This window comes from Haemaphysalis longicornis, unplaced genomic scaffold (assembly GCF_048455015.1).
Source record: "Haemaphysalis longicornis isolate Haplotype H1 unplaced genomic scaffold, Haemaphysalis longicornis Haplotype H1 scaffold_4, whole genome shotgun sequence".
Lineage (NCBI taxonomy): Eukaryota > Metazoa > Arthropoda > Arachnida > Ixodida > Ixodidae > Haemaphysalis > Haemaphysalis longicornis.
In genome coordinates this window covers 125,865,729-125,881,108 of record NW_027526361.1, presented here as the reverse complement: position 1 = coordinate 125,881,108, position 15,380 = coordinate 125,865,729, and positions in this window count along the sequence as shown.

The window sequence follows — 15,380 nt, the reverse complement described above, 5'->3', positions numbered from 1 at the left end:
GCAAGCTGCCCTACTGGTTGCTGGGACGTAGCGCTTCTCAAAACAGATTGAAGAGTTATTGAAGAAGATTGGTAAACAAAGTGACTTCTTTACGTCAATTTATTACTTATATGCGACAGAAATTTACAGCATTCGGCTATGTTTTTATTGCGCTGTTATCATCTCAATAAGTGAGAAAAAATACACGAAAACAGTTTTAAAGCAAAGCTTTGTAAAGAACCAGCCAAGGTTTCTGTGCCGACCGTCGTCATCAACAGAAAACTCCCGCGAAAAACAACAGGAGACACTGACACCGCCAGGAATCTAACCTGGACCGAATGAAGGTATGGTACGACAGCCCGTTGTCTCACCAATTGAACTACGAGCGCACGCGGAGACGTTGGAGAAGACGGGCTGTGCTTTAACGCCTGCGTGCGCGCTGAATGCCACGTGATAGGGTTACGCGACCTCTCGCGCCGCTGTTCCCTCCACTCACGACACGTGAAGCGGCCGTGTGCGCGCCTTGCGCACGGGCTGGGAGTTAGTGAAAATTAAATGAAGAAGATACCAACGCATGGCATCTCACTTCTCCTCTGACTCTGCCGCCGATCTTTGGTTTACTTGCATTTCGGGTATGCAGTAGACAGCTCAACGATCGATTCGTACGAAACAAACCAGAAACAGTTTCAATTGTGTTTGTCGCAGTCGCAGTCGCTTGGCGAAACCGCGAAACCTGTGGTTCGTCCATTGAAGCACCGATACCAAACAACCCACTACGATACGTGGAACGGGCATCGACTTAACGTTCACGAAGATAATGGGAGAACGCGAAGTCTGAGTCTGTATCACACCCATCACAAGGCCATTCCGAACGTCTTGCTGAAGTGAAATAATAAAAAACTACACCATCTTCCCGAAGGGAACTATGTGGGGAGGCAAAGCATCTCGGTGTTCCCAACCCCCCCCCCCCCCCGTCGCACATGCGTCCGCGAGCGGCATCGGGATTCGTTTGGCGACGCTAGCGTTTCGAAGTGACTTCTCGTTGGCGAACCGCATCCGGATCCGCTTGGCGACGTTGGCGTGCCGAAGCGGCTTCGCTTTCTCGCAGTGTGGGAACGCTGCCGTTTCGAAGCGGCTTCACGTTTGGCAGTTCGCTGACAGAATTGTTGGTTGGCGTCCATTCAGCTCATCGGACAAGCAGCAACTGAGGGAGCGGCGCGCGGAGAGGAGGAGCAGTGCGCGCGCTATCGCACAGCTGGTGGGGAGAGGGGGAGAGGAGAAGCGTGCGCGCTATCGCACAGCTGGCATGCAGAGAGTGAGAGGAGGAGAGCGGCGTTATCGCACAGCTTGTGGGGAGAGGGGAAAGGTGCGGACAACAGACGGACGCAGGACATAGCCCCGAGTAAGAGATGCTTTGCATCTAAAAGAACGTGTTACAGGTTCAGTGTAACGTGGGACTAACGCAAGCGGGCCGCAGTCGCCCGTGGTAGGTGTTGTGTAACGATTCGGTTTCCAACCATATCCACAGATGGATTGGCTCGCACTTTTGTATTTCGCCTAAACACTAAACAGAAATACAGAAAGAAAACTCTTATGACTACAGAAATCCGAATGGCCATCAGGTGGCAAGAAAGAAAATTGTCGACCTCCTTCATGCTAAGGAATTATACCAACACAGAATAAGAGAGAAACGAGAAAATTTAATAACAGCTGACAGGGAGCACATTTGGGGTGCGGCCGGCTGTATTTGCCATTTCCGCGAGGAATGCGTGGCTGCTTGCTGGGAAAATGCTGGCCAGCATATTTTCGCAAGGTTCACGTAGGTACTGGAGATGGAGGGAAAGTCTGGGTATTGTTGGTATTACCAGACAATGTGGTGTAGTGTGGCTGAAGGGGCTTCCCCGTATGTGCTCTTAACGCAGATTTGCTTTCTCGTTAGTTTCTATCCTTGTTAGCTTGATCAGTCGGAAGACCACCGTTCCCACTGTGCCCGCTTAGTGGCTTTCTCAAGAAAACGCTGATGCTTCTCTGCAAAGAGTGAACGCAGCCAGTCAATAAAGCTCATAATTTTGGTGGGTTGATTGAGCAAAATAAATTAGTTTTTCTTGCTCCTTGGTCTGTTCGCACGTCCGAATTTTAGAAAGCGGCCGTCTTTCAAGCTTATAGCGATGGCATGATTATTATCTCCGTATATTATCACAACTGCTGTGCGAAAACAGATTTCCTTATGATCGGAATACAATTCGCTGAAAATATTATCGATACTTCAGGAATTGTTTTAAAATTCCCGCTCGCCGTCACGGCTCACTCGACTCGTTTCACGGAACACTTCGTTCCGAATAAAGGTACTACTTTTCCTTGTTTCTTTTTCGTTGACTTTCGTTTCCTTTCGTTTACAACCTAATAAAGTTGTACAAAATGTTGTTATACAAAATGCCGACCAAGTATTTTAAACAAAACTAATATCAAGATATACAAATAACCACAGTAGAACGGTGCATTTACCTAAAAAAACATGACAATGTGCACTACTTTATTTCTGCATTATACTGTTTAGCCCTGAGGTAACGGAGTCTCGTTGTTACATTTTACATAGCTCAAATGCTTCGAATTGCTCACATTTAAAAATGAACTGCAGTGGTCCAGCAGCTGCAGTTGAAATTAATGTGGGGCATAAGACATCAAGCCTCATCATACAATTTAGTTCTACACTTGGACACTATTACTGATAGAGACATTGCAACCAAATTTTAAAACAGACAGTAAATACGTGTATAATGAACTATGACACACTATTTCCACTATATTGCAACATTTTTTCAATGGCGGCCGAATAATACTCGCTCGCTCATTCCCTAAAAGACCTGTCGCGTATGTGGTTAGAGGTAGGTCTGGCGGAGCAAACTTTTCCGCGTTATTTTTCTGTCTAGAATTTATAATCCAAACTTGTACCCATCTAGTTCAATTAAAAGGATCCTTAATAAAAAAAGCCATTTCAATCGTTTTCTCGAAAACAATCACACGATTGTTTTCATGGCGGAAACCATGGCGCACACCACAACGCTTAAAACATTTATTTTTCATTCTCCCGGACAAACGTTCGCGTGTTCCGCTCAGAAATACTGTTTTTTTTTTTGTGCTGCTAACATGCATTTCATATTGCTTATCCGAATCTCAGCAGTGGCAGTTCGGTATCTTCGCGGGATTCCTGTTTAATGGGCCGAGAGTGGCCATTATGCAGACAACCACGCTTCTAGGGAGCGTGCGCAACCAATAATCGAGACGTCGATTGCTGCCGTTGCGTTCCTAGAGTGGCAATGATGCGGTCTTAACGGCCGTTACTCTAGGTACGCATGGAATCATTCGTGCCGGTTCGGTTGTTACACCATTGTGGTGCATGGTAGTGCACTCGCTTTTTTTTCCTGCTCCGTTGCTATCGCTGTTTGTTCACCATCCCGCGTGTTGTAGAGTATGAATCACGTGGAAACGTTTTGTGGAGTTTCATTTACTAAATCGCTTTGTTTTGGGTGAGAAAGGAAGCGGCGATAGTTGCGAGCCATTTTTGAACGGACTTGCTGGTCGTTGTGATTACCCAGTTAGTGCGAGTGCCATTGTTGCGTGTGGAAATAATAAATGCGCACGACTGTTTACCTTCCACGGCTGTAATTCTTTTGTGGGACATGCAGTAATAATTTATGGTGCCTGCTCACGAGCGAAATGCCGTTTGTTTTATATTCTTGTTGCCCTAAAAATGCAATAACAGCCCGTGTAGGAGTTGGGAGACAAGAAGTTGCACTTTGGGTTTGTTAATGCGTTCGCAATAAAGAAAGGTGCTGCAATATGAAATGATTTCTACCTAGAACGTAGTAACAAATGCGGCGGGTTTTAATTCCAAGGAAAGCAGTAATTTGTAACAAGTAACGCGAATTTGGGCGTGATTTGTACGTTTAATTGATATTCTGAATTGTGAGTAAACACAGCACCAGAGAAAATACATAGAAAACCAGACTCGTTTCAACACCAGGTTTGTAAGCAAACAGGCGGCGCTTCCTGCGTACCTTCAGCCCCGAAGTGCAATATTGCTGTCCCGCAAACATACGAAGAATTTACAGTTTATTTACCAGCTAACAGCAAACGACCGGTTAACGCAAGAGCACAACTTTGAAAATTTTTAGCACTGAATATATTTCTGTCATTTACCATTGTTTTGTTTGTTATTGTACTTTACGGCTACCATTACGCAATGACGTTTTCGTAGAACGGTGTTAGTTATTTATTTTTACTTTATGGAGAAATCCTCCGTAAGGGCATCCATCAAATCATTGAATTGCTACGAGATGTTCACCAACAGTGGCTTTGTGAGCGCAGGCCTGCCGGCATAATTTTGCAGGGCGGCTTAGAACATTGAAACGCGGCTTGGCAGCGCCGCGGGTTGAACCCAGATTTAACCTCTTCCGCTGTTCGAATCAATTACGTCGGCTCAATTCTAAAAGAGCTGTTGTTTAAACGTGAACGTTTGAACACCTGCCACGTTTAAACGCTAACTTTAAACACAGAATGAATTGCCACGGGTTTATAGAAGTCGCATGAAGCCGAGAAGGGTGCGGTGTCGCTGCCTTCGTGCGGCTGGCGGTGGCACTCGGAAGAGGCGGTTCCCCATTGCCTGACGCACGCGTCACTCGCTTGCCCCGAGCTCAATGCGGTGCTCCACGAGTGCTTGGCGGGGTAGTCCGCAAAAGAGGATGATATTGGATTGACGGCGACAAAATGACGATGCTGGTAGAGAGCTAAAAGAGGGACAGGCAGCCAGTGCACCTTTCAGAGCAAGCAAGCGTGGCCACTGAGACTGAATACCGTATTTTCGCGCGTATGACACGCCCCTGCAAAAAATCCGCATCCCCACTTTCAGCCCGCCGAAAAAGAAAAAGAAAATGTTCGCGTACTGCCCGCATGTTTGTTACAGGAAAGCCTGGACAAAAGCTACTGCTCAAGCAACACATGTCATACTATTTCGAGAGAAAAAGCGTATTCAAGTAGAATACAGTGGCTGCAAGGTGAAAGTCACAATTCACTAATAAAATTCAGTTGTTAGAGTCCGCTCGTCCTTGTTTTTTCTTCCTTGTCCTTGAATGCTTTGCGCAATCGCTGCCACAGATGTGTTAGTCAGGGTTACTACGCAGGATAATACGGGTTTTTCTTTTCTTTAGCGCAGCTTCACGGCACAACGCGCATTGCCGTGAAGCTGCACCAAAGAAAAAAAAGCCCGCGTATTATCCGCACCCTATTTTGCTACTTAAATTTTCGCACTTTCTGTGCGGGTTATACGCGCGAAATACGGTACTAAGTACGGTTGGAACGATCCGCGGAAGGTCTGCGGCAAAATTAGGTTGTGGGCTTCTCAAGAATAGCGCCGTGGGCCCGTCGAGTCGAGCTCTAAGTTCGTCTCGGAGAGAGGTGGCAGATAATCAGGCATTCCTAAAAATCCACCCATGGATCTTTCAGCGTTTAGCTTTACACGCACTCCTAAAATCAAGAGTATAACGGAAGTCATCTGATCGGTGTACATATTCAAAATGATAGGCAAGGACATCGGCCTTCCATTTAGACGAATGTCTTCCGTAAGGCATTCGTGTTCACGAAGGAACCATTCATCAGCTTTTATTTCACTTGCCCTTGTAGGCGCTATACATCTTTGGAACAACCTGATAGACCATATCGCATGTGTGTCATGCAAAGAAACTTTTCGACGCCTCGCTTCTGATCATTATGCGTCTTAAGTAATAAATAAATTTATGCGTCATTATGCGTCTTAAATAGATAAATAATAAATAATAAATAAATAAATAAATAAATAAATAAATAAATAAATAAAATCTCGTGCTTTACCCAATCAACATCCGAAACTTGGACTTCCACGCACCACCATTCGTACGCCGTCGTAGTTCTTGCTTGACGGCCATGCGCGTCTTCCAGCGTTGATTTGGAATTCCGGCCCAGCGCCAACCGCTTTACGAACGAAGTACCCTGTGGTCACAAACGCACCTTTTAGATCAATACAGACGAATATCCATCTCCCCGGGCAGCGCGGCGTGATTGACCGCTCGCGGACAGCCACAGGACGAGTGTAAGCCGTGTTCTTCTTGCACAATTTTGAAGCATTGTTCTGCTCTCATTTCAATTTATATCGTGCGAAAATAGCTACGTAGCTCACCAGTACATTGCAAATTTTTGGGCGCACCCAAGAGAAGAGAATATTTTTGGTAGATTTTCGGCCAAGTAAGGCATTTGGTTCCGGCAGCAGAACAGGCAAATCCACAGAGGCGCCAGCAACAGTGACGACGTGCTATCTGGCAGCCGTCAGTATGACTGCACGTCTCAACGCCGACAGGTAGCTTATGTGACCTATACTGGGTCTGGTGGTTTGTTTGGGATAGCACAAACATTATTGAATTTCAACAACCTGTTTAGCAGATCGGCTGCTCAATTATGATTATTTCCAACCCCCTGAGTGTCCAGCACTCCGCCCCCATTCCGAAATTGAAATGCTGCTCTCCAATCTACACAAAAGCGTAATGGCCCTCGCTAAATCTACTTCCACGTTGACGGTATTGTAAAAAACTAGTATGGCTCTTTACAAAAGCGGTCACGTTTTTTGCCCACTTTTATATGATAGAAGAAGTAATCGGAGCGTTAGCTGGAGAGAGCGAATGTTTTGATTTTGTACACTGGGGTATATTGTGAAGCGTGCTCTTTTCAATTACGAAATATTTCTCACAGCCTGGGTCTGAAACACTAAAGAAATGTGCGGTTTCAGTGCGCCCACAAGCGTTCGTCAGTGAAAGCACAGCCACTTACATAAACAGCTTGACCGAGATCCTCAAAGTTTTGCCGCGCTTAAGTAATGTGCAGGTGTGCGCCTGGGCTTGCCGCATCTGGAACTGATAGCTGTATGAGCAGTATTAGAAAATGCCCATAACTTCTGCGAATCAATAAATCTGGCAATGTTTCGTTCGAACGAAACACGCAAGTAACATTTTATGTTACCGTGGATATGGTTTCTGCTGAACTATTACCGAATTCTGTTGAGTTTGGAGCCCCAAACTACTGGCTCCGGCAAGGGTGCAATGAATCACTGAGTTTTGTCAAAACCGGAATCGCCGCTCAGTAGAAACTAAAAGCAAATGATACGTAAGCCTACAACTTAGCAATACTCCCAATGATGGAAGCTGCAACGCTGGGGAATCGACCATCGCGATATCACTTAGAGAGGTAAAAAAAATGGTTTCGAAGCTGGGTTGCTGAAACCATCGCTGACGCTTGACTTATTGAGCTCGTCCACAGTACAGTTCATGAGGACTACCGACTCCCGCTTCAGCATTGTTCCTAAATAGCCCCTCCCGAAAAAGTTCTAAGGACGAAGAGGTGTTACTCGCAATTATAGATTGTCCGGGTCGCGGTGTTTAGTAATTTTATCCAGTAGCTAATTGCTACCAAGAAAAGAACCTTAAAGTGAACTTGCACATTTTCATATGCAAGTTCACTTTAGCATGTGCCCTTCAGCGTAAATCCAGGAAGCTTCCGAACAGAACAGCGTCGATATCTTTGTGTAGCACTTTCTGTTTCCGCGGACCTCAATTTCGGTGTGTAAGGATGGTGGAATTGCAAATTTCGATACTCTCCTGAAGTTAAGGCAATCGTATCTGAAATGTTGCATTCGGCTGCGTTTGTTCTAAGAAGATCTTCCAGGAGCACTACAGCCACATCAGAAAGGTTGAACGTTGCAAACCCTAAAATATTTCCTTTTTTTTGTCAGATGAACCTACACAACGGCATACTTTTTTGTGAAAAAGTTTAGAATAAGACTAGTTTTGCAGAATCAACTCTACAAGAACAATTAAAATTGTATTTTCTCTTCAAGTATTGCTTACTTACGGTACATACCCATAGTACATACCCACGGGTATGCAAAAATGGAATTCGTCACTCCGTCAAGTAGGCACTGTCACGTTGCCCTATCCCGCAACGAAAATTCCGGCACCGCATGGAACCACTTTGTCCAAGAAGTAAACATTAGATTACTGCCAGGGAAATATAAATTTCTGCCACCACCTTTCCTTTTCAAAGCTCGAATAAATCGATATGAACGGCAGAAAGTGGCGGACGCGACGCATCACATCGACAATTTAACAAGAGTATTTTGCAGGCAGCTTATTGAGGTTGTTTTTTGTCTAGAAATGGTGGGTTTTAATCCATTGAAATGTGCTTTTCCTATCAGCCAGCTCCGTGAACAAGGAGCACCGAAGCTCATTAGACTACTGCGCCTCGCCACATTAGCATTCTGTTCACGAGAGGCATAATTTAAAACACAGCTCACGTAGCATGCAAAGGAACAAATTATTGGCCTTATCGTCATTTTCATCAGCTTCGCCGTCGAAACGTGACCAATTTATGTATTGCGTGAACTGGGGGGAGCAGAGAGCAAGCAAACGAAGACGGCGAAACTTTTCTCAAAAATGTTTAGAGCAAAATTTCAGGGAAGAAGGGAACTAGTGTCAGATTTCGCGAAAGGAGAGGTTCGCGCTGATTTGGACGGTGGTGATTTAGATGCCGCTTTTATGCGAACAGTGCGAGGCAGTGTAAAACAAGCGATCAAACAAAACGTACATCCGAACCCACCAAATGCAACCTAACGGGGTGCTTTGCATATACTCGAAGGGCGCACTTTGATAACGATTGGAGTCTGATATCGGCGCAAGTCCCCATGTCTGCTTGAGATGTTTCGTTGATTAGATTTAACGCGCGTATCGTTCTTGTTTGAACCCGAACTAGCAGAAGCGCCGATTCCGCATTTCGACATTGGAATTGAGTCTTCGTATCACGGTTGAGCCTCGGGGAACGCATTCCCTCGGCGACGATGAATAAAGGGCACGGTTGTTTCTAGAATGAATAGAAAACACGTGCTGGTGAGGCTTAGCTTGCGAAACACTCCGAAAGTTGAGAAGCCCTACTGCGTGCTTAGAAGTAAAAAATTAAACAAGTAGAGCAAGATGGGGAGCTTCTAGCTTCTTGGTACAAACCAAAAAGTAGTAGGGATTGATTCTAGGGTTCAACGCGCCGACGCAACGCAGGCAATGAGACGCGCCGTATTTGAGTGCTCCGGATTAATTTTGACCACCTGGGGATCTTTAACGTGCGCTGAAATATCGCACACACGGGCGTTTTCGCTTTTCGCCTCCATCAGAAAAGCTGCCGCCGCGGCCAGGAATCGAACCCGCGACCTCGTGCTCAGCACCAGAACGCCTTAGCCACTAAGCCTCCGGGGCGGGTCAAAAAATAGTATCAACCATGAACAAGGGTGGCAACACCCACACCGAGAGGTAGCCAGTCCGCATACAGGTACGTATGCTTTTTAAATAACATGAATAGGGTGATGATCAGAGCCAACAAAAAATCAACGTACAAAGTACGTATGGAATGGAGCATTACGCTGCAGGCGGCGGAAACAACTAAGTCAAATTTTGCATGCAAAGGCAGAATTATAAAACCTGGAAAAATAAATAAAATATTCCAGTAAAATCAAATCGAAACCCAAGAAGATTACCCGAAAAATGTTGAAAAGCGGACGTATCCCGACTTCTAGGTGTAAAAGATTATTGCGCTCCATGGACACATGAATATTTACCAATGCGAAAGAATTAAATGTGCCAAGAAGTGAAAATGCTATGTCCGGCGTAGCCGTGAAAAAAAATATGACCGGAATAATGGCCGCCAGCGCAAAATAAAGGCACAGGAAACAAAATTCGAATATTCGGCATTTCGGACATGGACCCACAGATTGCGACTGCAACAGACTCTGGACCATTGCAAATCCCTGGATTTAGAAATAAAAAAGGACAACTTAGCCAACAATGCCTTGTAGGCTCCGACTTATTAAAAAGGCATGGAAAGAAAGCAAATTTCCTAGGTTAGGAAGCACCCTTTCTGCCGAGAAATCATATACCTAAGTAGAAGGCCACGTAGAACCACGCGCTTCACGGTCAATCATTACGCTCTTTGGCCGGGTTTTCCAAATTATGTGCCTTCTGCGTTCGGTCTCAAAAATTTTCCCTCATTTAAATTCGTATCGCCGTTTTCCGCTCGCACATTTGTACGGATACATTTTAGCGAACAGAGTTTTTATTTCTACAAAGCCTACAAAACGTTTAGCCCCATGATCTATCATTTGTAACGGAGCGTTGCGGAAATTCAGACCCTATTCGGGGTCCACCGTATCACTTTTGACCATGCTGTTATTTTATTGTTCCCCAGCTAGGCTAAAAGAACATAACGGCAAAGCGAAAACAGTCGCACAAATGGTCTTCGCGTGCATACGGGCCGTCAAGCATTCCGAAATGTCTGCGACTTTACGTCGAACAGCAGTGCGCCTCTGTTTTTAACGTCATTCGCTTGGCCCTGGGTACACGGGTGGAAGACAAACAAAACTCGCTTGGGAAAAACTTCGTGCACATTCAGAGGCAGTAAACATGAACAGCAACAAAATACGTTGGTGGCCACCGCACTGGCTGAAACGCGCATTTTTCAGCGAGACGTCAAAATATTTGCGCACTGATAGGCATGGGAGGGCCGCGCTGAAGAAGGGGGCTCTCGGCTGTAACTTATAAATGCCAGGCATCAGAATTCGCCGCAAAAATATCGAAATAGTTTTTTTAACAGGAGAACCAAGTTTTCGTATTTGTGTATTGTTTTTGCTAGAAAGCCCATACATGTGCCCACAGAAAAATAAAAAAAATACCTTTACAGTAGGCGTTACCAGTTGGAAGCTTTTCGTCTCAAATATTTACATCGATCCACGTGTTTCCTGAGTAAAAAGACATAAATGGAGGAAACTCCAGATTGCGGCCACGATAGCGTTTGAACATACTAAATCTTTTTTGCTTGCAAGATCGGGAAACTGTAGCTTTCTACAGCAAACACGGATGCCGACGAAAACATCGCAAGCATTGAAACAACACTCCAAGAGCAAAGTAACGTAGAAAAAATATAGATTGGACAACATCGTATCTCTCGCAGCCGGATACCGCAAAAATGTGTGTTGTTGCTTTGGAATGAACCGTGACAGCAGACTTCTGCTTGGCTCTCCGCAGCCGTCCGGTAACATTTCGCGGCATTTCTGTAGCTGCAGGAAGCTGAAACTGGTTGCTTTGGCAGTCTGTATGATCAGTTCTTGGCTTCCCGGAATGGTCAGTAACCACTCATAAATTGAGCTTTACTTGATATACTTGTTATTGTCAAAACAATTTTTATTCTACTCAAAAAATAGAACAATGGGTCTACAGATTAGCTGCACAGGAAAACACCATACACTGGCGAATTGAATTAAGGCCGCCAGAACACCGGCAGTTTTACTTTCTTGATGTAAAACTTTAAATTTCGGGCCTTCCTATAAAGTTCAATGCGAACTCATTAGTAGGCATTTTGTGTTTCTGTAAAAATAAGTACTCCACTAGTTTGTGTAACTTATTCCGTTGCTGGGCTAAGACTGCCAAAGCTTCAAAAATTGAAGCATATACAGTACTTCCTTGCACAGGGTAGACATTGAAGAATTTGATGTGGGCTAGGTATGATGTGTAGCACATATTCTAATAATAGCTCATAATTATTCTTGAGCTACCGTGAAGCTCCGCTTAAACGAAGCTATCAAACGAGTCGACTTTTGTAATACCACTGGGTGTCCAGTATATTTATCTGTACACACAAAAGGAGGTACCCGAATAACTGATGCATCGATTTCTCAACTCCCAAAGGTATTGGTTGACATAGTAATTAAAGTTAAGAAGTACACTTCTACATAGTGTAGGTGCTCATTTACGCGGATTTTACGGAAGTACGCCCCTGCGGGAAGAAAAAGTACAAATCGTGCTTTTGCAAAGTCTTGAAAATATTTTTCGCCTGTCTAGTAAATTATTTGGTTTTTTGAAGATATATGAATCGCGTACAAATCTCGAAAGTGCTGTTGAAAAGATTCGGACTAAGAATACTGCACGTTTTTACAGATACACCAATACTATATGTTCGTGCGGCTAGTATTGCGCTAACCATTGGTTTTCTTTACTTTTGTGTTTTGTTGCTAGCGTCTGACCATGCTTGAATGACTGACTTCTCCATTTGGAACAAAGCGCGTGTTCGAGTGTTTCGCTCACTTTGTTTCGAATGTGCCACAAGCTATCGTATTTGATTGAAAGAGTGTCGCCCCCCAGTCGTCATTTGGCTAGAATGCTCTCCTTTGTTCTCGATGCAATTCGACCGTTACAGAAAGCAGAACCCGGAAAGACGAATACTCGCAATGCAAACACCGCGGTATTCTATTCCCCGACACTCGCCTGCGCACTCCACTTTGTTGAGAGCTCCTCGGCCGCTTCTGTATTTCATGAGTTTTTAGCGCAACACAAGCTAGCTCCTATAAACGTTATTCCTTTGAAGAAACCTGCGTCGCCCTTCGCTACGTCGTATCTGGTGAGGTGCGGAGTACACACCATTTCTGCTCCCTACGCCCTCTGGAAGCCGCCAAGCTAGTCCAACTCGATCCAGCCGCCGACTTAATGTTTACCGCAAGTGTTGATCCTCACTTGAAGGACCCATATAGAATGACCGCTACAATTAGCACAATGGATCAAGGAGCAGCTTAACCAATCGCAGCAACAGCCCCCGAAACCGCCATTGTTCCGGGGAAACCTCGATGAAGACCCAGGAGAATGGTTGGAGAAGCTGGGGCGCGTCTGGAGCTTCAACAGGTGGGACGATGAAGAACTCTGCGGCATGTGTTCTTCTACATAGAAGAATCTGCCCGAACTTGGTTCGGGAACCCTTAGAGCTTCCCTGACCAACTGGACTCAATTCAAAAGCGAGTTCCTTAAGACCTTCGCCACCGTCGCGAGAAAGGAATGGGACGCGCTTCTGCTTAAAACACGAAAACAGCATCCCCAGGAGCGGGCCATGATCTTTGTTGAAAAGTTGGAGATTGTTTCGGCGTTTCGACCCGGATATGAAAGAAGAAAAAACGACGGTTTTTGATGCAAGGGGTAGAGCAAGAGCTCTTCGCCTTTTTTGTCAGTAACCGCCAAAGACGGAAGCTGAATTAGCGTCTTAGGCGGCCGAGATGGAGAAGAAGCTTGAAGTTCGTAAGAAGCAGTACGACTGCCCACTGAGTGCGCTGGTTTCAGAGTCGATCGGTGCCGGCGCTAGCTGGGATTCCCTACGCCAGACCATCTGCGCAGTAGTGAGAGAGAAGCTGCGGAAACTTCTTGCAACGAGGCCGCCGCCCCACGTCGCTTCCATAAGTGATGTGATCGGCGATGTGCAACCGAATTAGGGACTTCTGCATCGCCGGAACCACACAGCGAACCGCAAGCTTTGGCTGCCGACGCTCTTGTTCGTAAGCCCCGCCCGCCTGTGCTACTTTCCAGCAGGTACCGTACAATCACAGCCCGCTGTCACCCGTTCGAGACTGTGTGGTGTAACCCTACACCCCCAGAAAGACCAACAATGATCGCTGTGCTACTACTGCGGAGATGCTGGCCACATCTACCGACGCTACCCGTACAAGCGGCTGAGACCTGTGGGGTGTCCCCATCGACGCACACCGTCTGTAGGCCGGAGAGTGCCCTAACGAGATCGACGATCACCTGAACCACAGCAGCCGGTGATTAGGGCGCTTCAACCGTTTGACGTCGCAGAATCCATACGTATTACCGAGGCGCTGCAGCCACTTTGACTTCTCACATGGCAAATTGGCTGCTCACAAAAAGATGTCAAGCGCTAGGAGGTGAGGGTGCGCTACGGCGAAAAATCGGAAACCATCCAACTACGCATCGAGGAACCCAGTGCCAAGAATTCGGTGCGACAACATCCGGACGTCCCGACTTAACCCTGACGTGTTCCCCAACACGACGACACCCCCATGGTGCGACGCCTACCCAACGTGACCAAGCCCGCAAGTAAGACGATGACGACCAGCAGCCACCAACCATCCACCCGAGCGAGACATTATAAGACGTCCCGACAAAGCCGCAAGTCGAAGACGACTACTTGAAAGGTACAGCTGGAAGCAGTCGCACTATTATTAATAGGCACAGAAGCCAGCTATTCAGTGATGAGCGGATGATTCGCGTAGAAGCTGAAAAAAGTGACAGGTTGGGATGGTCCGCACATACTCACAGCAGGAAGCCATCCAGTGACGCCAAATAAAACCTTTATGGCACACGTCAGCATAAACTGCTCCAAGTACCCAATTGCATTCGTCATACCCCATAATTGCTTCCGCGGCATGATTCTCGGATTGATCTTTTCGACGGACAAAGAGACAATTTTGACTTGAAGACCAGGTCTATAAGTTTCTCTGTCGATCGACCTTTCCGGGACTTTTACCACAACCCCATGCGACAACCAGTGGATAGAAGTACGCCGACACTAACAAGCCCTTCTAACCCCAGCTTCCGCCAATCCTCGGCGCTGTTCTTTACGACCGCCACACCACGAAGCAACCACCTACGATAGGCACTGCCACCAGCTTCGATTCAGCCAGGAGGCATCAAGATTGTCTTTCGAACCCAAGACGGATTAGACCTCAATTCCCACGACACCCTCACATTGACCACCTACCTTCAGAAGCAAGCGTTTCTCCTTCCTCATCCGCAAAATCAAATGAGGCTACATCTGCGCGCTAACTTCATTGTGACCAGTACTCCTCTCGAGGACCGCGCCCGTCAATATGCGACGCTCAACAATCTCCGTATCAAAAACCGACGCAGTACACGTAGCGGCACCAGAAAACTTAAATGCCGTGTTAGTATCCGTTCTTCCATTGGACAGGAGCGCTGGTGAGGTCCAAAACGAGCTGACACACTTTAACTCCCATCTTCACATTCTCGACGCGCGCCGCATGGGCTCCTCCATACTCACACAGCTTTCCTTCAATGGACCCAGGGTTCCTTGCGTACGCTACCATATAGTAGCACTACGCTGCACTTATACCCTGAAGCGTAAGACTGAAGCCGGCACGCGCCGCTGGAAAGTTTGCCTTCTGTCGCCTTTTTGCAGCGATGGCCTTTTGTTTTTCAGAAGAATCGACATTTCGGCTACTCGGTTCTTGTGTAACGTTTTTGGTTTTGTGTCAAAAAATATTGCCGCATCTTTGATTGATTGATTCTGGGGTTTAACGCGCCGACGCAACGCAGGCGATGAGGCGCGCCGTAGTGGAAGGCTCCGGATTAATTTTGACCACCTGGGGATCTTTAACGTGCGCCGAAATCTCGTACACACGGGCGTTTTTGCTTTTCGCCTCCATCATAAAAGCGGCCGCCGCGGCCGGGAATCGAACCCGCGACCTCGTGCTATTGCCGCAT